The following is a 21,307-nucleotide window of genomic DNA, read 5'->3' as shown; positions in this document are numbered from 1 at the left end:
TTGTGATTATTTCAAAGGACTCAGGGAAAGCAGACAACAAGAAAACATCTCATCCACTCCTCTTTTGCAGCTTGTCCAGGCACCTGGGTGGGCTCTTTCTCTGCAAGGTGCTCCCTGTGCGGCAGAGAGGGAAAACCAGGGTGAAGACCTGGGACCTGGAGGAGGCACAGCAATGTCATGAGATCACGGAGGGCCTTGGGGACTGGGAATCATCTTTCACCATAAAAAGCTGCCTTTATGGTAAAAAGGGTTTCATTGGGGTGTTGGTCTCTTCTCCCAGAAAAAATTACAGGACAAGAGGAAAAGGCCTCAGGTTGCACCAGGGGAGGTTTGGATTGGTCAGTTGGGAAAAATTCATCCCCAGAAGTGTTGTCCAGCCCTGGCACATTAGCGCAGGGCAGTGGTGGAGTTCCCATCCCTGGAGGGGTTTAAAAGCTGTGTGGATGTGACACTTGGGGACATGTCAGTCCTTTGGCAGTGCTGAAGGAACAGTTGGACACAATGATCTCAGAGGGCTTTTCCAACCTTAGTGATTCCATGATTCAATGACAGACACCTTTCTGGCTTTGGGCCAACTGTGAGCCCCTGAGGGCTTGGATCTGATGGGAGAGAAGGTGGTGACACGCCACATGGAGGACACAGGGTGCACAGCCATGCCTGTGTTTGCTGTGGGTCTTGGGGTGTGAGGCCCTCTCGGTGTTTGCTATGGGATGTCAGGAACGGGGCCACGCTGGTGCTCACCAGGGAATGTTGGACACAGGGCCACACTGATAGTGGCCTTGGGGCGTTGGGTGTAAGGCCAAACTGGAATTCACCATGGGACACTGGGGATGAAACCACACTGACGTGGTGTTTGCTGTGTGAGGCCACACGGGCATTTTCATGGCATGCTGAACATGAGACCTTGGTGGCGATGGCTGTGGGACATCAGGAGTGAGGCCACGCCAGCATTGGCCATGGGACATTGGACACGAGGACACAGTGGTGCTGGCAGTGGAACATTGAGGATGAAACCATGCTGGTGCTTGTCATAGGACACTGGACACAAGGCCACATTGGTTTTGGCCATGGGACCTTTGACATGAGTGTTGGGTGTGAGGCCACACCGGTTTTGCTGTGAGACAGCTGGACACAAGACCACACTGGTGCTGGCTGTGGGGTGTTGAGGATGAAACCATGCTGGCCATAAGGCCACTGTAGTGCTGGCTGCAGGATATTGGACACAAGGCCACAGTGGTGTGGCCATGGGACACTGGGGATGAAACCATGCAGGCCATAAGGCCACTGTAGTGCTGGCAGTGGGACACTGGACACAAGGCCACAGTGGTGTGGCCATGGGACACTGGGGATGAGACCATGCAGGCCATAAGGCCACTCTGGTGCTGGCTGTGGGACATTGGGCACAAGGCCACAGTGGTGTTGGCCGTGGAACACTGGGGATGAAACTACACAGGCCATAAGGTCACTGTGGGACATTGGGCACAAGGCCACAGCGGTGTTGGCCATGGGACACTGGGGATGAAACCACGCTGGTGCTGACCGTGGGACACTGGCCATGAGGCCACGCTGGCATTGCGTGGCACTGGCCACGCTGGTGCTGTTTGCCAGCTGGCCACTGGAGGCTGCTGCTGTCTTTGCAGTCACCGGCAGCCGCCTGTGGCCCGGAGCACCCACGGAGCTCTGCCAGGCCAGCACGGCTGGACATGAGACTGAGGCTCCTGGTTCTTCCCCCAGCAGCCCGAGGCTGAGCTGGGAAACATTCTCCTTCCTTGTCTTTCTGTTCTTCATAGGAAGGAGGGCAAGAAGCTGGGCTCCTGGGAACGAAGAGACATTTCTGTGCCACACTTTGAAGCAGGATGATCTTCCAACCCCTCAGTGCCCAGGTGTGTTTTTAATAATAAATGCAGTCTTTTCAATGCTCTCTGTGCATTTTCACAGATTTAGAAGATGTTTAAAAGGGAGTCAGCCCCGGTATTGTGGACAGCCCTGGCATAAAGCCAGAGCCCTGAGTGTGCTGATGCCTCTTGACTGCCCTGAGCAGGTTCACCTGGGACCCTGCCCCACACACACCCAGCTGCCCATGGGCTTAGGAACTCCATTTAAGCCCAGACCTGGGTGTTTGCTCCTGGTGTTGACCCTGCTGCAAGTGTGCTTGTCCCCAGCCTTGCCTTTCTTCTGGGCAGGGCTGGAATGTGTGTTGGGTTTAGCTTGTCTTTGTTCCATCTTTTGAGGGGTCTCTTGGGATGGGCCTTGGGCTGGTCCAGCCCCTTGTGTCAGGAGTCCATTGCCAGCACTGGGTGGGCTCTGAGGGGCTGTGCCAAGGTTGGTGAGGGCACTGCTTGTTCTGGGATCACCCTTGGCTCTCAGCTCATTCCACCTTGGACAGTAGTGGAGCTTTCTGTTGTGTGGTACAGGTGCAACATCATTGGAATGACCCTGCTGTGTGTGACTTGCTGGTTGTCAAGCTAAGGGCTTCCCCCACTACTTTGAAATTTATGGATGAAAAACATAATCTAGATGGGACATGCACTGAATGCAACTAAATTTAAAGCTTGGGTGTGAAGCAAATTCTGAGTTGGACATCCAGCCATAAAATTATGGAGTGGTTTGGGTTGGAAGGGACCTTAATCATCCTATCCAGTCCCACCCTGTGCCATGGGCAGGGACACCTTCCACTATCCCAGGTTGCTCCAAAACCCTCCAACCTGGCCTTGGACACTTCCAGGGGTGGAGCAGCCACAGCTTCTGTGGAGAACCTGTGCCAGGGCCTCAGCACCCTGACAGAGGGGAATTTCTTCCTAATACCCAATCCAAATATCTTTTACTTAGTTTAAAACCTGGAGAGACCTGATTTCTCCCATGGACATGATGTCACTTATGGTTTCATGATCCAGCTGCTTTTTTCACATAATGTACTATGTAAAATGTGATACTTTTGGTGGATCCCATAGGGAACAGAGGCCATTTGAGTTCCATGGTGTTGTTTGGAGAAGGATGACTCCTGCTGTGCTGTTTTTTAAGAGCTTCCAAGGATTTGGTGAGTGCAAAGCAGGCAAATAATAAAAATCATAGGACATGTTTCAGGCATAGAGGAAAACATGTCCTGAAAAGATTCTGTAGCTTGTCAGGGTTCTGGGAATGTGCATTTACCTGCTTGGCTCTTGGGATAGTGGGAGGCACAGTTTCCCTGAAAGATGGCAGTACACATACTACATTTAAGAAAAACTCTTCCATATTTCTCCCTGCTATAACTGGAGTTTTGGTGACTTCAGTTGAGTCAGTTCTCTGGGCTTTTTTTCCTGCAATAATTTGCTCAAGCCCTTGGAATACACAGGAAAACTCCTTAAGTTACACAGGTCTTACCAATAAATGCTTTCAGTGTGTGGAGTCTGCAGAGCTCCAGCAATCACAGGTGATGTTTCTCACCTTCTCTAGGTGTCCTGACCATCCTCTCAAGCTCAGCCTCTGCATCATCTTGGTGTGATGTGCATCAGCTCTCTCATGCCCTTGTCTGGGTGTGGGGGTGTCTGTGAGCTCTGTGCTGGGAGCGGGAGGGGCAGTGGGATATGGAGTCTCTCCCAAGCCCTCTGTGAGGCAGAACCGCACAGGACTGAGAGCTCAGGGCACAGGAGGGGGCCTTCAGCAGCCCGAGGAGGCTGGATTAGCTCCTGGAGATGCCTAGGGGGTCATCGCTCTCCTGCTGTTGCTTCATAAGCATGCTCCTGGTGCTAAATCCAGGGAAGTGTCATGATTGCAGGAATGGAGCTCAGCTTGATCAGTTCCCAAGCCTGGCTGCTGAATTCCTGTGTTTTCCTAAACCTGAAAGGGAATTGCTCATGATGCTCCTGAGTTTAAGACCTGCCCAACACATGGACAGCTGTGCATTAAAATCAGCTTCTGCCCCTGGAAGAAAGGAATATCAGGCTTATCTTTGGGACCTAATCCTCAGGATCACCTCCCTGTAATGTTGGCACCAGAAGCTGATTGCTGGGCACAGATCTTTCAGCTCTGCATGAGACCAACAGACAGAGCCACAGAGATTGGAAACCCCTCCAAGATTATTGAGTCCAACCATTGGCCCTGGAAAAGAAAACTGGGCTTGCTTGAGGTTCCAGGAAGCTTCAGTCCAGAGTCTTGTCAACATACCCTAGGAATGAACCTCCAAAACCCAGGCATTTGGGTGCTGAAGGGTAGAAATGGTTGCTGAAATACAGAGCCTGGATTTGGGAGAAAAGGAGATGTTTTCCTCATGAAGAAGGCAGGTATTTGAAGGGAGAGGAGCACCTTGGAAAGCAAATCCACAGAGTAAGTGGGAGAATAGCTGATGAGGAAGTGCAGGGTCTGAGGCCGTGCTCTGGGCACACAGGAGTGGCTGTACATTCCCTCTCCAGCTCCTCAACTCAACATGTGATGAGCAGAGGTCTCCAAGGTCATTGATTCCTGTTCCACCTGTTCAACTGCAGATGGATCCCAGAGGCCACTGTGGCCTCTCTCATGTCCCAAGACTTGTTTCCAATATCTGTAGCAAATCTGTGATGCCCTGAGGTCTCTGTGCCATGATGGTGACTGCCTGAGATTCTGGCTTTGCTCGCAGAGCTGATCCTGACTTGGAGGTGACCAGGGAGGGATTTTATGAATAAAAATAAAATAGACTGCTGCAATCAGTTCAAGAAATGCCAGTTGGGACCAAGAGGTAGTGGAGGCTCATGTGGCAGCTCTACCGAGGTCATGAGACTCACCCCATTGCAGTACCTCCCTGCCAATAACACCATAAGAGAACCACTCCCAATAAGAAAAAAACTGGCATTTGAGGCAGCTTCTCTTCTGGCAGAGCAGAGGTGTTTTTGATTCCACATGAGGAGAAATTTATATGCAAAATGATGGATACAATTGACTCCCTGCCTTTAGGCATGTAGGGGAAGAGCTAAAAGAGGTTGTGATTGCAGAGGGAGGAAGGTGTGGAGATCTGGGGCCAAAATGAGACTGTACTGCAGGAGCAGGTTTACAATACCTTTGTATCCCAAAGGCAGGGAATTTGGGATTGCTGCTGATGCAAGGAGGCTCTGAAAAGGGAGCAGATTGACAGTGGAGAGCTGGATGTGCTCCTTTGTGTGTATTTAAGCTGCCGGCTCTAATGGCCCTGTATGGTCAGGTGCCCTGGATGGCCATCCCATGTCTGTGCTGGGATGCAGTGGGCTATTCCTGGGCTACCTTTGTGAGATACTGTTCTGGTAAGCCAGATGTGAGGGGATGGCCTCTACTAGATCCCAACAGTATTCTGGGTGTCCCTCAAATCCCTTTTGTCTTGGACCATAAAGGGGAAAATACAATGCATTCCCTGGAAAAGCCTTGCTCTGCCAGCCCTGTCCCTGACCCCACTCTTTGTATGCAGAACTTGCTGCTGGGAGTCCTTAATGTTTGTGCTGCTTCATCTTCCCAGGGTTTGGATCTGGCATGAGGGGCGTGAGCCATTTCCCAAGAGCCTCAAGCATTTGGGCAGCATTTCCAATCTCTGGCTGCCAAGGTTTTCCTCCTGCCTGGGGAAGCAGCAGGAGCACTCCAGAAATGACAGAGACAGGAACACTGCAGTTTGGAAGCAGCAGCACCGAGGGAAGAAACTGTCCTTCCCTTCATCCAGAGTCAATCCTTGATCACCTCCTGTTTTTCATATGCTGGTGAAGGCAGGGAGCAGGGAGGGAAATCTCATTAAAGACCTTGCTGTTGGGAATGGCTGGATAGCTCATTAGAGTGGGCAAAATGACTCGTTTCCTCTCTGCAGGTTTTTTTCCCAGGAACTCCGTGGAGGGAAGGAGTTCATTTAAAAACAAATATTCACAGCAGCGTGCCTGCAGGACACACTGCTCCAGCACGGGATTCAATCCCAGCACCCAGGGAAGAGCTCAGCGCTCCTTTTCGAAAGGAAAACCTCATTTAGGAATATTTTTTGGGGTGCTGCTTGATCTGCCACATCTCAAATTGTGGGGATGGGTCTCCCATGCTGGAAAAAGTGGGAAGCAAGAGGAGGGAGAGGTGGAGTTGGGGGTGGTTGTCCTTTCCCAGCACCCCACCCCGTGCCCGGCGCACACTTGCGCACGCGGCCGCTGCCGTAGCGCTGTGCTCCTGCCAAGAGAAACTTGGGAAGGGGGGAGAGCCAGGCAGAGACAGCAAGCACACTTATCAAGTGGCTTGGACCGTAGCCGATTTGAAATATTACTAACCTTGCATTTTCAAATTTGATGCACAACAACCAAGATGCTAATACTTTCCTTAGTTTAGAAAAAAAAATCCTTTCACCCATCTCTTCTAGCCGAAGATTAGGAGAGAAGCTTTAAGAAGATTTAAAAAAAAAAAAAATCAACTTCTGAGCAGCGGAAAAAATGGTTTGTGATTCAGGGGCTCCGGGCAATTCATCATGGAAATTGGGTTTCTTAGCCGACATCATGTGAATCCTTTCGGCCCTGTCAACTTTTTAATACATTACATTGAGAATGTAAATCGTGTTGGTGAGGGGGAAAGAAGAGGGGGAAAAAAAAAGAGGGAGAAAAAAGAGAGCTGCTTCATTTTGGGTTTAGAGGGGAGGCAGCTTGAGGCCTGTAATTCATATTAACTAAATAATAATACTAAAAAAAAAACCCTCTCTAAATCTACAGATATGGATATACACCTAGGGAGGGAGGGGGGAGGGAAGTGAACGAGACAGCCCAAAATTGAAACCATTTTATCCTTTTGATGGGTGAGTATTTGAGAGGGGTTTGTTATGGATTTATTTTTATTTTCTTTATTTTTTTTTATTTGGGTTTATTTTATCCCTTTCTCAGCTTGAGCTCATTCTTCCATCAAAGAGAAGAGCAAAATGAATGTTTTGGAGGTGGAGGAAGATGGAGGAAACAGAAGAGGGAAAAGCTGCAGTAATATCTGGGATCTTTTTGGAGTTTGGTGGATTTTTTTGCTCACATCCAGGTGATTTGGATTAATTCTTTCATGGGTGGTGGAAGCTCATGCTAATTTGACTTTTTAGAGGGTGTGAAAATAAAGCTCTGGATGGGGAGTAGCAGGTAGTGCTGTGAGATCCCTGAGACTGGGCTTCATGGAATTGCAAACACAAACCTCTCGGTGCATTTACTCCCTGAAAATGTCCTTTGGGAGGTTCACTGTGAGCTAAATGGAGCACAAAGGCTCCACATAAACCCCTGGATAGGGCTTAGCTGCTGCATGGGCTCCCAGCTGGCTGGGAGGTGGGGAAGCTTCACCAGGCATGTTCTCGTTATAGCTGGTGGCTTCTCCTGTGCCTTGAAATGCTCCTGGCATTAGAAAAGGAAGATTGAACACAGAGGAGAGGCAGGGAAAACACAGAGTGTCGGCCCTTGCAGGGAAAATGCCTTTATTTTTTCTCATTGGATGGTGCTACATGGAGATTGAGACTTGTTAAATACCAGTCATAAAATAATTCAGGGTGCAAAGGACTTCTGTGGTGCTGTAGGTGTGTGTCCTGCTCAGAGCTGGGCTGGCTCCTGCATCCCAAACCTCTCTGCTTAAGGCCAACTCAGGAAGAAAACAGGAAAAGAGGTGGAAGGATGTGTCAGGAGGGATTATAACAAATAGGACAGAGTTGATTGGTTTCAACACAAATTATGAGCATTGAAGTAATTGTATGAGAATAGAGTTATGAGAAAGGCTCCTTCGGTACCCCAGAGAGGGGAAAATGGCTGGAAGTGGGAACTGTAGCTGGAGCACATCTGTAAAAATCAGGGAGTCAGGCTTGTTTGGGCTGCTAAAGACTTCTTGGAAAGCATCTGAGCAGTTTAAACCCCTCTCAGAAAAGCCAGATGGACGCTCTCCCTCTGGAATGCTGCTGCCAGTTTTGGATGCCTGCCACAGGCAGAGGGTGCTGGGGAATGGAAAGGGCTGGAGCACGAGGGCCAAACTCCTGGATGGGGGATCTGAGAGTGGCTTGGAGCTGATAACACAATGTGCTTTTGCCAGCAGTGTCTGTTCTGCACAGTGACACCCAAGTGGAGTGTTGGAGGAGTCACCAGTGTGGCACAGGTGCCACTGTCATCCCTTGGGGTTGGGTGGATCCAACAAGCAAAAAAATCTGTCACCAAACTGCTGTGTGGGGAGGCAGCTCCTTTAAAAGTGTCATTAGTGGCTATTTTGGGGAGGGTTAATCAGGTGAATCCAACACTTCATCCCTCTCCCTTTCTTTCCCAGCCATAACAGGAAGGAGTGAGAACTTCCCACCTCTCCCGTGAGACAACTGGGTTATCACTGGTGCCTTCCTTGCTTGGCATCTGTGAAAGTCCTGAAAGAATGATGTCAAGCTGAAGGTGCTCCCTTTACTTGTGATTTATTAACTGCAGCTGAACTATTTAAATAGCATTGTAAAAACAAATGTAAACCCTGAATGCTTCTGTTAGGGTTAACAATCCCCAGTTTTATTCTTCTTTTGGCTGCTGGATTTGGGCGCTACTCCTCACTCCAGACTGACAGCAAACACTGATCCTGCCATTTTCCTGGAGACATTTGCAGGTGAATTTGTAGACACACACATGTGGACTGTGCAGTTATGCAGATCAAGGGGGTTGGTATTAATAATGCACAAGGAACAGGCTGGGTGTTATTTTTATGCATGGGAATATTTCTGTGTGTGACTTTGAATTCCACAGTCAAGCAGTTGATGTCATCAATCTATTATTTAGTCTGAGGCTGGATACAGCATTTCCAGAGGGGTTTTTGGGCCTGGTGTCCTTCAGAAATAATTAATTTTCCTTTTTTGCTCCTTCCAGGTCTGCACAGTTGCAGCTGGAAAACAGCCCTTCTCCTATCTTGTTTCCATTTAGACATTGCACCCACGGCCAGAACCTAATAGTGGATGTCTCCAACTTCTGCCAAGAGCCTGGTCTGCTCCAACTTCAAAAGGTTCTGGAAGAGTGAAACCAACATTCTTTGGGAGTAGACTCCAAAATACTGGAGTTCATTCATATAATGATGTCCAAGGACTTTTGAGCCCACTTCCCTGTGAGGCTGGGGGCCCTGGCACAGGGTGCCCAGAAGCTGTGGCTATCCCTGGATCCCTGGGAAGTGTCCAAGGCCAGGTCTAGGAGCAACCTGGGCTAGTGGAAGGTGTCCCTGCCCATGGCAGGGGTTGGAACAAGATGAGCTCTAAGGTCCCTTCCAACCCAGACCACACTAGGATGAAAATTCCATTGGTGGGGTGACCTCTGAGGGTCTGAAGAGAGGATTTCCCACCTTCCTTTGTGGGTCAGGAGGGACAAATCTCAGGCAAGGAGAGACCCTTATCAATTGCTGAAGGTTGTGTGGGTGATTCCCTGCTCAAGCTTGGACGCATCATCCCCTCATTCTGCACAACCTGGCTGCCTCTAACCTCAACACCTGCAATCCTGCAGGAATCTCCTTCAAGAGGAACCTCCAGAGCCTTTGGAATGTGCACATTCTCACAGATGGATGTGCACATTCCCAAGTCCTTCTAGGAAAGCCTTAGGCAGGTTACTTGGTTTGTTTTTTTTTCCCCTCTGGCGCTTCAATCCTCAATTGCCACTTGCTGGGATGGTGGGAATGAGTTGTTGAGGCTGTCAGGGCTGTGCAGCACATAATGAAGTGCACACACGTACATCTATACATTCATACGTGGGCAGGCTTATGTTGTGATGCTGTAATACAGCTTAATTAGGACATCACTCAGGCATCTGGGACTATGCCTAAGCTGGAGATTTTTTTTTATTTTGGTTTTCTCATTTAGGTTTTAGTCAGATTCCCAAGTGAAATAAACAAAAGGCTAATTGCTTTTGGATTTTAATTACCACTGCAATACCTGGGTTTATTGTATGAATTGTGTTTTATAGGTGCTGAAAGGACACCGCCAGCGAGTGACAGATTCTCAGCTGACAACAGCTCTGTTCAAACCAAAGGAATTCTTTGCAGTGGGATCCAAAGGACAGCACATTCATTTGCTAAACTCCTAATTTTTTTTGTTGTGGCATGTAACTTCAAGACTTGGCTGACTTTTAAACATGATATAATTAAGCATGCCTGAAAATGCATTTGCAAAAAAAAAAAAAAAAAGAGAGACACAAAAGTAGAAGTACTTTATAATCCACAGTGTTAAGTCTCTTCAAAATTCCTTGGATAGTTACACTGCTGCTTTAGTCGGGGTGACACAGCACAGTCCTAATACCTAATCCCAAGTGACTCTTCACACAGTGACTCAGTTACCAGAGCTGTTTGGCTCCTATCTGGTTATCTTTAATACCTTGATCCATACATCTTCTGTCTGCTTTTCCAGGAGGGTTATTCCACTGATTTTCAAGACTACAAAATAGGCAAATCCTTATTCTACATCTATTTATTAATCCTAAAAATATTTGACATCTTTTTTCAACCCAGCTGTATTTCCTTGTCCATGATGTCCTGATTGAACAATTGCAGAAGAAAAAAATCTTTTCTTGAATTGCTTCTAAAATTTTTTTTGACAAGCTAAGAAACTCTAGATTTCCATTTTCATTGGTGGTCGAAGGAAATAACAGCAGTCAGATATGTATTTCAAGTGTATTTATTCCAAATATGTCTATTTGGGAGTAATGTTAAGACTTGCATAATTTTTTATATAACAAGCCTTACACATCTCTAAAAACAAGGAAACTCACCTGAACAACTTTGAAATTTGTCCTTCAGAGTGAAAAGAAATAAGAGGTGGGGAGTGAATTCATAGTTGAATGAACCATCAAATCCTGAGAGCCCTTGGGCTGAAGCATAGTGTGGATTTGACAGAAATCCTGATTTTTTTTGAACCTATGGGTGGGAGGTTTGTGGAAGGACAAAGCATCTTCTGTGTTGAGAGCTCTTTGGACATGTCCCCACAGGTAAGTTAATTATAATTTTGTAAGGATTTAAAGTTCATCTGCAGGGAATTTGGTAAAAGGGCCATAGAGATTTGAAGCACGGTGGTTGCTTTCAGCAGAAGTCTAAAAGAACGTGTTGCAAACCAAATTTTCTTCGAAATCATGGGGGTGTAACAATTAAAATTAAACTGTCTTTCTTTGGAAGTCCTGTGCTGAAAGTATAATGAGTCATAGAGTTACTGGTTTGAGTTGGAAGGACTCTTAAGCCCATCCCATTCCACCCCCTGCCATGGGCAGGGACACCTTCCACTGTCCCAGGTTGCTCCAAGCCCTGTCCAGCCTTGCCTTTGACACTTCCAGAAATCGAAGGGTGGCCACATCTTCTCTGGGCAACCTGTGCCAGGGCTTCATCTTCCTCAGAGGGAAGAATTTCCTTCCCAATATCCCATCTAACCCATCCCTCTGGCAGTGGGAAGCCATTCCCCCTTGTCCTGCCACTCCAGGCCCTTGGAAATATTCTCTCTCCATGTCTCTTGCTGGCTCCTTCAGGCACTGGAAGGCCACAATTTGGTCACCCTGAAGCTTCTCTCCTCCAGGCAGAACAATCCCAACTCTCCCAGCCTTTCACCTGGTTTTAGTTCAAGACTGGAGATGAGAGCACACTCAGCCTGTTCAAAGAAGGGTTTGCTCACCCCATTGTGCAGCTCCAGCTGGTGCCTTTCTCTTTCAGCCCAGGGTTTTAACTCTTTGAGAGAGGCTGTAGAAATCTCCTTCATCTTTGTTGCCTTAACTGTCCCAGAAAAAGGACAAACCTTGCTTGTCCCAATGTCCTGGGTTAGGGCCCCACATCAGAAGGAATTTCTGCATGGAAAAACTTGTCGGGTACTGGAAGGAGCTGCCCAGGGAATGGTGGAACCTCCAGGGCTGGGAGTGTCCAAGGAATGACTGGATGTGGCACTCAGTGCTCTGGGCTGCTGACAAGGTGGGGATCAGTCACAGGTTGGACTCAATGGTCTTGGAAGTCTTTTCCAACCTCAGTGATTCTGTGGTGGGAAAGGAGTGATTTGTATTTTGCTGTGATTATTAAAACTGAGTAGGATTTATAATTGCTCAAATTTTATACTGGGGACATGACCCAAAGCTTTGGTTGATCTTGGCTCTGCTGTGTCAGGAGTGGGATGTTTCTCTCCATCTTTTCTCCCTCATCTCTCTCAGTGTTCCCAGCATTGCTGTGCCCCATCAGAAACCATGGTGGAATTCACTAATTCCTAAATGATGCTGTAATTGGCACATGGTGAGGTTTATTGCTTTGGGAAAACAGCTCTTTCATGACATCACATTCTGGATTCTCTCTTGACCAAGGGAAATGTGAGAGCTGGCACAGTTTGTGTCAAGTGGATGAACTCTGAGACTAAAACACCCTTGAGATGAAGACTCTTGGATAAGTGGGGACGATGGTGTGGGGTGTTCTAAGCAGGAATGATGGAGTGGGATGTTCTAGAGCTACTTGGTGAATGGAGAGGGAAGACCAGTGACTATGTTAGTGCTGTTCAATTAAATCACAAGGAAACAGAGAGTGGAATTTTAGGGGTTAAGGTAAAAATGAAATACCAATTATTTTTAATATATTAGGGAAAATGTTGAGTTGTTTTTTTTTTTGTTAAGGATTTACCTCAGCAAGGATGGAGCTTGTTCTGAGGCAGAATTGGATGAACTGGTGAAAACTTCACTAAACCAAGTGTTCCAGGTTTCAGCAGAGCTTAAGTGAAGGCTAAAAGGATCTAAGTTTTACCTGACAAGAAAAAGATTATTGCTATCAGTAAAGATGCAATTCATTTACAGTTTTATTTGGCAACATATGGGCTGGTAGAGACCAGTGAGACTAATCCAAATTATATCTCAAAGACTTTTCATATTCCTGCTCGAAATTTTTAACAAAAAGGAAACAATGCTATGAGGAAAAAAGGTCTCCCCTAAAAACTATTTGGTGAAATCATCTTGTAATTTAGAAAAAGAGAAAATATTTGAATGGGAAGGCTGGGACCTCCTGGGTTAATGCTGTGGGCCTTTCTGGTTGGAGAGAAAAAATGGTTTTATAGAATTAATCTCGGCTGTATGAATTGGTAAAATGTATTGATTGATCAAAAATGACCCAAATCAAACAATGTACTTTTCAATGTCATCAAATGCAAGATCAAATAGCAAGAAAGACTCGGAAGCAATGATGGACTCCAGAAGGTTATAATTTAGATATATCTTTCTGAAAGGAAGCAGTGAATTTGAAGGGATTTTTGAATTTGAAGGGATTTTTTGTGTCCTTCCTTTTGCTGTTCCCAGACATGGAGGGTTTTGTGACACCTGGCAGAGCAATTTAGAGCAAATAAGGGTTATTCTCTCCCCTAATGGAGCTGGGATGGTCCTTGTTGGACGGCAGGACTCAGACATGGCCTACACACACTGTGAGGGGGCATAAGTGCATCAAAAGCTGTGGGTTCAGCAAACACCTGCAAATTTAATGGAATCAGGAGACCAAAAGTAAGCTCTAGAGAGTAATTTAACTGTGGAATCTCAATGTCAACACCTGCACCAGGTGCTTGAGGTAGCTTTGCTCTGATAGACCCAGCACTTCCCACTGAACTCCTAGCACAGAGAGCTCCTAACGGGAGCACTTGGTGGGGCTGAAGTTTGATAAATTTCCAAGGAAAATAAGATGCTGACAGTGAGAGCAATTAATGCTGGAGCAGCCTCTCCTGAGTCCCTCAGGACTGTTTGCCTCTTTATTCATGACAAAAGGGCTCTCTGAAAGGTTCCCTCCTGTTCAGCCACTGCCATGGATCAGGCTCCAGCTCTCTGAAGGAAGTGGAAATCCTTCTACTGCTACACTTGGGAGGTGAAACTCTGTGGTCCCCATGGCCAGCACAGCCTTCTCCAGGCTTGGCTCCCCCTTACTTCAGGTAACGCATTCAGGCACAAACCCACATCCCTCTTCACAAATGCCTTTGGCACAGCTGCTTCCCTGGAACCAGGAAGGAAAATCTCATTAAGCCACTGTGATCTAATGAAAAAGGATATCCCAGATCCACCAGAATGCCTGGGCACAAGGTGTCCCTGCTGCATTTTAAAACAGGAATAACACAAGGGGGTTGTAATGCCCTGAGAGTGTGAACACCCTGGGGTGTTTATTGGGATTGGAAACTTGTCTCCAGCCAGGAGAAGATACACCCAGCCATGGAATGTCATAGTCTTCCAACACTTTTACACTCACTGTGCCTCAGCCTGGCTTTAAGACAAGTTTTAAGTTCCTTTTCTAAAACTGGAGGGGTTTTCCTGCCTTTGGGATGAATTCTGCTGAAGATAATAGAAGCAGATTTCACTTTCTGACCTTAATCCTTCTGTCTCTTCCTGGCAGCTGGAGCAGGTTGTACACAGGTGCTGGCAGAAGGAACCCTTGGCCATGACAAAACAGGCACAAGGTGTGAAAGGTGCCAAGAATAAGGCATCTATATATGATAACAACTTGTTAGTACTTTCTTTACAATCATTTCACTCCCCTCTTCCCCTCACTCATCTCCTCTTTTACATTTATTTTGCTTTTTCTCTTTCTACTTCTCTCTCCCAGTCTCGTTTTCCCTTCCTTCTATTCTGTCTTGCATGTATCAGCCTTTCCTGCCACAAATCAACCCTATTAGAAGCTCCAAAGGGATTCTTTGCAATGGCTTCCCTTTGTGAACTCTGCCTTTTTTTTTTCTTTTTAATCTGCAGTGTTCCACATTACATTGCCATTGATTTAATAGACCACCATGAATTTTACTGCCTGTCAAACAACAGCACAATTATTTTGAATTCTATTGTGGCAGAGCTTGACACCCAGCTCTGGATCACCTTACACTTTTCACCCTTGCTAGAGTGCACTTGAAAATCCGGGAAAATGTTATGTATGATTCCAGGATGGCATTTTGTGGCATTGTTTTAATTCAGCATTTCGGGGATTGAATGATTTGGCAGCCGATGGATAAAGACTCCCACTTACCTGATCTGGAAATGACACATGGAATGTGGAAGTTATTACAGGGTGTTAAAAACCCAAACCAATGCCATTCTCCCCTCTCACTGCTCCCAGCCCTGAATAAGCAAGATGGGAAGAAGCCCCATCGTTACTGTTGGTTCATTGGGCATGGGCTGATCCCAAAAGCTTCCCAAGCAGGATGCTGAGTCCTCCCTTGCTGGGCATTAATGGGTTGCACTGTGTGGAAAAGAGGCTGGATCCATGTGCCTGGAGGCATGTTCCCCATGGAGAGGCAAAAACTGTCTTTGAGTACTTTGAGAGCTGATGTTGGCACCCACCAGTGTGCAGCAGATTTCTGACATGGAACGAGTGGATTACGAGCTGTATCCAAATAAAGAAAGGATTGGTTCATTCAGGATGAATCAACTCTTTGTATCCCTGTTTAAAGAGCTCTTTCTATCTTGCATGGCCAGGATAAATTGTTTTCCTGATGACAGGGATAACAGGTTGGGTCTGTGTTGTCCTAGGAGCTGCACATGCAGAAAAGCTCCAACTCTGACAGTGAATATGCTAAGGAATGACATCCTGTGAATATATTAAGGAATAGAAGCAGGTTTGTTGTTGAAAGTTTGGACTCAGAAGAATAAATGGCTTACCAAGGGCAAGAGTGAGTCTGAGTTGCGCCTGGGACCTGTTTTTAGTGTTCTAAAATTTTATTCCAAGATGTTTTCCCATCCCTGCTGAACATGGTCCTTCCCACAAAGAAATGTCCTCCTCAGGGTCTGAGGCAGATGGATTTGGATTGTGAGTGATCACAGAAAGCTGTTTTGATAATCCAGATTGATTATGGACTTTTCCTTTTATAGAACTTCCCAGTTCCCAGGAGAGCTCCTGGCTGTGTTAAGGGTGTCATGTCAGTGTGTGAGGATGCTCATCCTTGCCCAGCCCTGAGCTAGGGCTTTGGGGGAGGTTTGCTTCACCTGTTCTCTGCAGTGGAGAAGGTTTATTGTCTCCTCTCAGAAGGCTGGTGGATGATACACACACCTCGCTGGTCTCCATCATACACAGGGCTCAAATTTGTTCTGTTACGGACAAAATTTGTCCTGTTTTTGGTTCAGGGTGGGAAATTCATGGGCTGAATAAATCTCCCAGGGAACTTGTGCAAGATGTGGTGGCTCTGCAGTGCATATGTTGGGAACGTGGCAGAGCAGGCAGGTCTCTGTGCTTTATGGCCTGTGCAGAAGTAGGATTGAGCCCAGGTCCTAAAAATGTAAAGTTTAAAAGGGCCAGTGCCCTCCTCCCCCAGCGTTGTGACAAATATGCCTTGTGATCCATTGTGGAGATCCCAGTCAGCCAGAATAATTAGGTGGCAACTCAATTTATTGCCTGCAGCCCTCTAAAGCTCAGGAAGTGCTCTTTCAGCCCTCAGCTAGTATTTAATCAACATATCATAACTTTCATTAAGCCTAAATGCAATGCTCCTGAGATACTAAATTTAAAGTGCTCCTGAAAAGCAGGGCTGCTTTTGTTTGATTTACATATCACAGCATCATGCAAAATGGGACCAGGGTGACAAGGAGCCTGCATTGCAGGCTCAGGAGGCTCCAGAGAGTCTTGTCCTGCTCTGGCACCTGTTATACATCACCAGGTACCAAGAAGGTGGGAGAGGGGTTGGAAAATTTTTGAGACTTAATTACAGATGAAGAAATTGAGTTGCAGTGACAGTGGCTTCACCTGAACATCAAAGGGCACCTCCGGGTCCTTGCAGAGGTGTCTCCTGCAGGTCCACAGGCAGGGAAGAATGCTCTCACCCTTCCCAGGAAGGAAGATGCTGTGTCCATATGCTGAGCTCTCCTGGGCATCCCATGACACCTCCCTGGGAACATTGTCCAGGGCCATCTGAGTCCCCATCCCTGGATGTGGATAGATAGAAGGTAGGAGAATAGAGATAATGGTGAAAGTAATCTCACCCCTAAAGAGTTACAGCCGTGCCAATTATCAAGCATTAGGAACAAGCCTGCCCTTAATAGGCCACAGCTCGATCCAATTAAGAAGGGTATTATAAAAGAGCAGGTTGGCTGGTTGAGAGGTGAGATGGAGTTTGTTGGCTGTGCTGGGACGAAGGAGTCAGTGCTGTGAGGAGCTGCCCCTGAGAACTCTCCAAGAAGGTATGAAACCTTTGCAACAAAATGGCAACACCTGGAGGGGCTGAAAAGCTGTGTGGATGTGACACTTGGGGACATGGGCCAGTGGGGCCTTGGCAGTGCTGGGGGAATGGTTGGACTCTGATCCTGGAGGTCTTTACCAACCCAAAGAGTTCTATGGTTTGGACACCTCCTTTGCCCTCCCACATCCTGGTCCTGTGCTGCTCAAAGAGGATTCCAGCCCTGAGTCCCCTGCACATGGGCAGAGAATCTCTGCTTGTCCCTCCCTGCTGAGCTGCCTTTGCCACCTTCTGAGCTGGGCAACTCCAGAGGCACCCAGCTCCAAATGCCCAGCACAGTTTTTTGCAGTTTGGCTTGGCCAATTTGTGCCCAAATCATTGGCCAAAACCCCTCTGTAACTGGTGACACCAACTTCCCTGGGCTGAACAATGAACACCCATGTCCAGCTGGGATGGATGGGGAGGGTGAGGGAGACACAATCACACCCTGGTTTCTGACTCTACAAGATTCCCAGGAGGTTTGCCAGGGACTGTAAAACTTTGGCAAGTGTTGGAGATTGGCTTAAAACGCTAAAGACAATATTTAAACCCCATGGAAATTCTAAAACAAGGAGGTTATTAAAGTGGAATTAAGGACAAAGGAGTTGCTAATATGTACAAGAAAGGGGAGAATTAAGAATGTTTGGGTTTAAAATAGTATTAGAATATTAGCTGAAACCTAAAAATAAGGTTTATCGGTAAAACATTGTCTCTGAGAAGGTTTCAATTCATGGAAGAGATAATAACTTGATTTCAGACATCTCATAATGTGTTCCCTTGTGCCAGGGCCATCCTGGAGCTGGGAGGGCAGGGTGCTGTGTGTTAGTTCAAATCATAAGAGCCACTCAAATGACAAGGGACAGGATTAAATCCCAGCATAAATACCCTTTGGAAAGAATATGAATCCTTGTGCCTCAAGGGAAAAGCCAAATTCAAGTGAGAATAGGAAACTTTTGAAAGGAAAAGCTCAGTGTTGAATAAGGAATTTTTAACCATGGAAAAACTTTTTTATTGTCTGGCTGGTTTCTAACCAGGGAAGGCATAGAGGAGTTATTTTTTAATCTCAAAAAATAAACATTTTCAAAGCACAGTATTCCCTACTCACTATGTTCTGAATGTGAGTTAGCTGTGAATGGTTTTACAGTTATCAAAGACTTTCTCTTTGTTTACATTTGTTTGATTGGTTGTTTTTTAATACTGGTGTAGTGGTAACGTTTGAAACTTGAGCAGGATAGAGTTGTTTCCTAGGCTTGCCTGGAGGCTGATGGCCTCACATACAGGTCTGGCCCTTGGCCATAGTTTAATTGTTAAGGCACAAAAGCTGTGGGTCCCAGGACCTTGCCATGGCCAGCAGGTCAAGAGAAGGGATATTTCTTCAACAGTATAAGGACACATCTGGAATACGGTGGGCAACTTGGGGACCCTAGTTCAAAAGATGCTGCCAAACTGGAGCAAGAGTAATGGAGACCAATAAAATGGTTGTGGGGTTGGAGCCCAGAACAAATGGAAGCTGCTGGGACAGGGACAGAGGTCTGGGAGAATCTCATTCTTGGGAGATATTCACTGTTCAGCATTTTCTTCTTTCAGGTTCACAGAATCCCAGAAAGGGTTGGAAAGGACCTTAAAGCCCATCCAGTGCCACCACGTGCCATGGGCAGGGACACCTTCCACTATCCCAGGTTGCTCCAAGCCCTGTCCATCCTGGCCTTGGACACTTCCAGGGATCCAGGGGCAGCCACAGCTGCTCTGGGCACCCTGTGCCAGGGCCTCAGCACCCTTACAGGGAAGAATTTCTCCCCACTATCTAATCTACAACTGCCTCATCCAGGTTCCTCCAGATGGTGAGAACTCCCACCTGCCTTCATGGCTCTGTGCACTGTGGTTTTTCAGGCTGAGGTGGCTGATGGAGACCCACCAGGGCCATCAGAATTACCAGAGCTGGCTTCCAGTGGCTGGTGCTCCATGAATCCAGAGACACCTGGCAGCTGGAAAAGTGGTAAAGAGCCAGAGAGGGAGAGGTTCAGCTCTCAGCCAGAACCTTCCAGTGGGAGAATGGTTGTCATGTGCAGAAACCAGCAGAGTTTGGATGGAGCTGTTGAAATTTGTGCACAGACATAATTTTTTTTTGAGCTGCCTGGCTCCACTGGAAAGCTGTGGAGCAGAGAGAGACTGTTGTTTACCTTGTCTGAATCCATTCCAGACTTCATGAAGATTCAGGAGATTTTCTTGCTGGTTGTCCATGGGGGACAAGGCATCACCTTAGATATAAAGATGTTTCCCTCTGCCTGGGGCAGGTTAGAGATGGAAGGGAGCCAAAGCATCCTTGAGACTTGTCCAAAATACCCAATGGAGCAGCTCCCTGTGGCTCAGGCAGAGGTCTGGAGGCAAACAGACAGTGCAAGGTCATTCCTGCATCCCATGGCTGTCTCCTAGTCAGTTGGAAGTTGAGTATCACTGGCAAATGCTCTTGTTGTTAAAGATATTCTTTAGCACACAGATGATTGCTAAACTAAGCTATAATTATTGGTGGAGCTGGCAGTGCTGCCTGCAATTCAGGTTGCCAAACATTTCCCATTAAAAGATTCTCTTTTCCAATGCTAAATCCTTGCCAACATGGAACAGTTCAGGCTGAAATTTTCAGTTGCAGGCCGTTGGCACTGGCTGGGCTTTGTGTATAAGAATATGTGTGTGTGTGAGGAAACAGGAGGGAAATAGAGTTTAACCAGATCCAAGAGTGTGATACAGGGAAAAGGCATTATTTTACAGTTATTTAAGGGGAAAAAAATCCAACACCCACATTGTTGAGAAATTCTGTTGCTGTCATGCTTTATTTTTATTTTCACAGGAGCTTGAAATTTGGCTTTGGGACCAATATGTGACTTTTAACGCCTTCAAACTCCCTGGTTTTGGCCAAGTCAGATGCCTCTGCAGATGTGCTGAGAAGAGGTTTGCCCTGAAGTTTGTCTGGAGTTTGTGCAGCCCAGGGCTCCAGGAAGGAAGGAGGACTCCTCCTTCCCAGGGCAGGCTGGCACCCTGGTATGTGGTTTGGCCCTGGAATAATGAGAATGCAGCATGGATTTCCTACAGCCAAAGCATTTCTCAGAGGATAAGGAAGCAAACACACTGATTGTGTGGGACAAGGGATTTCTGAGCAGAGGTTGGGAGGGGGATGCAGAATGGGTCATCCAAGGAGATAAATGAGGAAAGGGTGACTGTCTATACAGTGAGGTGTGTAAATCCTTGGAAGGTCTTACAGCTTCCAGTCTGCCCATCCCAACTGGTTTCAGGAGCAGTCCATAGCCCTTTGTGCCCACACCTCCTTCCCTGGGATCAGAGATGGGTTCAGGTGAGAGTCCTGAGAGTGGGAACTTTCAGGAACCATCATTACAAGCATCACTTTTACCCTGTCTCCCAGGCTGGGGAGATCTTCCCTCTGAATCTTTTCTGTCCCAAAGCACATCAAGTTGTGACAAATTTGCTGAGCAGTTTTGCCTGTGCTGTCAAAAATTGTCACCTGGTTTAGGTGTTTTGGTTTGGTTCAGCTCTGCAAACAGAAGCACCTCAATGGAAATTATTGGGGTTTAGACAGTGCAGAATCTGAACACGGTGCAAGCACAGATTGCACCTGTAATGCAGCTAAAGCCTAGAAGAATATCCAGGAGCTGCTGAAGGAAGGAGCAGTGTTGAGTGTGCTGGGTGAGGCATGCACCCTCTGCAAAAAACTATTTGAATCTAAGCCAGGATCATCAGGTACATGAAGAGGGGAAATGAAACCAAGCTTTATGAGCATCTCTAATTCTTTAGAGCATCTATTTGTCTACACCTCACCTTGTTTATGTGTGTAATCCTGCTTACATTGCTGTGCATCCATATAGAGATTTATGCTGGTAGGCAATTGCAGGATGCTTGAGAGTTCCCTGAGGGAATGGTTCCATATGGGGAACACCTTTGGTGTGTGTAGGTTTGCAGCTCCTTTGGCTCTGATTTATATAAATTTTAAGATCTTCCCCTCTGCTTCACCCTCATGAGACCCCACCTGGAGCAGCGTGTCCAGGTCTGGAGTACTCAGCACTGAAAAGACATGGAGCTGTTGGAGCAAGTGCAGAGGAGGCCATGAAAATGCTCCAGGGGCTGGAGCAGCTCTGGAGCCATGATGGGAGAGCTGGGAGTGTCCAGCCTAGAAAAGAGAGGGCTCTGGGGAGACCTTAGAGCCCCTTCCAGTGCCTAAAGGAGCTTATA

The 21,307-nt window shown here is 47.0% G+C and overlaps 1 long non-coding RNA gene across 14 annotated transcripts in view; it reads left to right on the top strand.

Annotated features, from left to right (window-relative positions):
- The first annotated feature begins 713 nt into the window (after positions 1–713).
- The window catches only part of LOC135309542 (uncharacterized), a 24,098-nt gene continuing 3,504 nt past the window's right edge, over positions 714–21,307 (top strand). The window contains exons 1-8 of one of the 14 annotated variants that reach the window (XR_010369775.1): positions 714–1,145; positions 1,791–1,883; positions 2,952–3,037; positions 6,819–6,960; positions 8,212–8,529; positions 8,787–8,919; positions 9,864–10,880; positions 19,914–21,307. The exon at positions 19,914–21,307 is cut by the window's right edge and continues 75 nt beyond it. This is a non-coding gene — a long non-coding RNA (uncharacterized LOC135309542). The other 13 variants (XR_010369770.1, XR_010369782.1, XR_010369778.1 and 10 more) reach the window with 13 other exon arrangements.

Source organism: Passer domesticus, chromosome 11 (genome assembly GCF_036417665.1).
Source record: "Passer domesticus isolate bPasDom1 chromosome 11, bPasDom1.hap1, whole genome shotgun sequence".
NCBI classification, from domain to species: Eukaryota; Metazoa; Chordata; class Aves; order Passeriformes; family Passeridae; genus Passer; species Passer domesticus.
The sequence above is the reverse complement of the archived record's forward strand: the minus strand, read 5'-3'. Positions and strand labels throughout refer to the sequence as shown.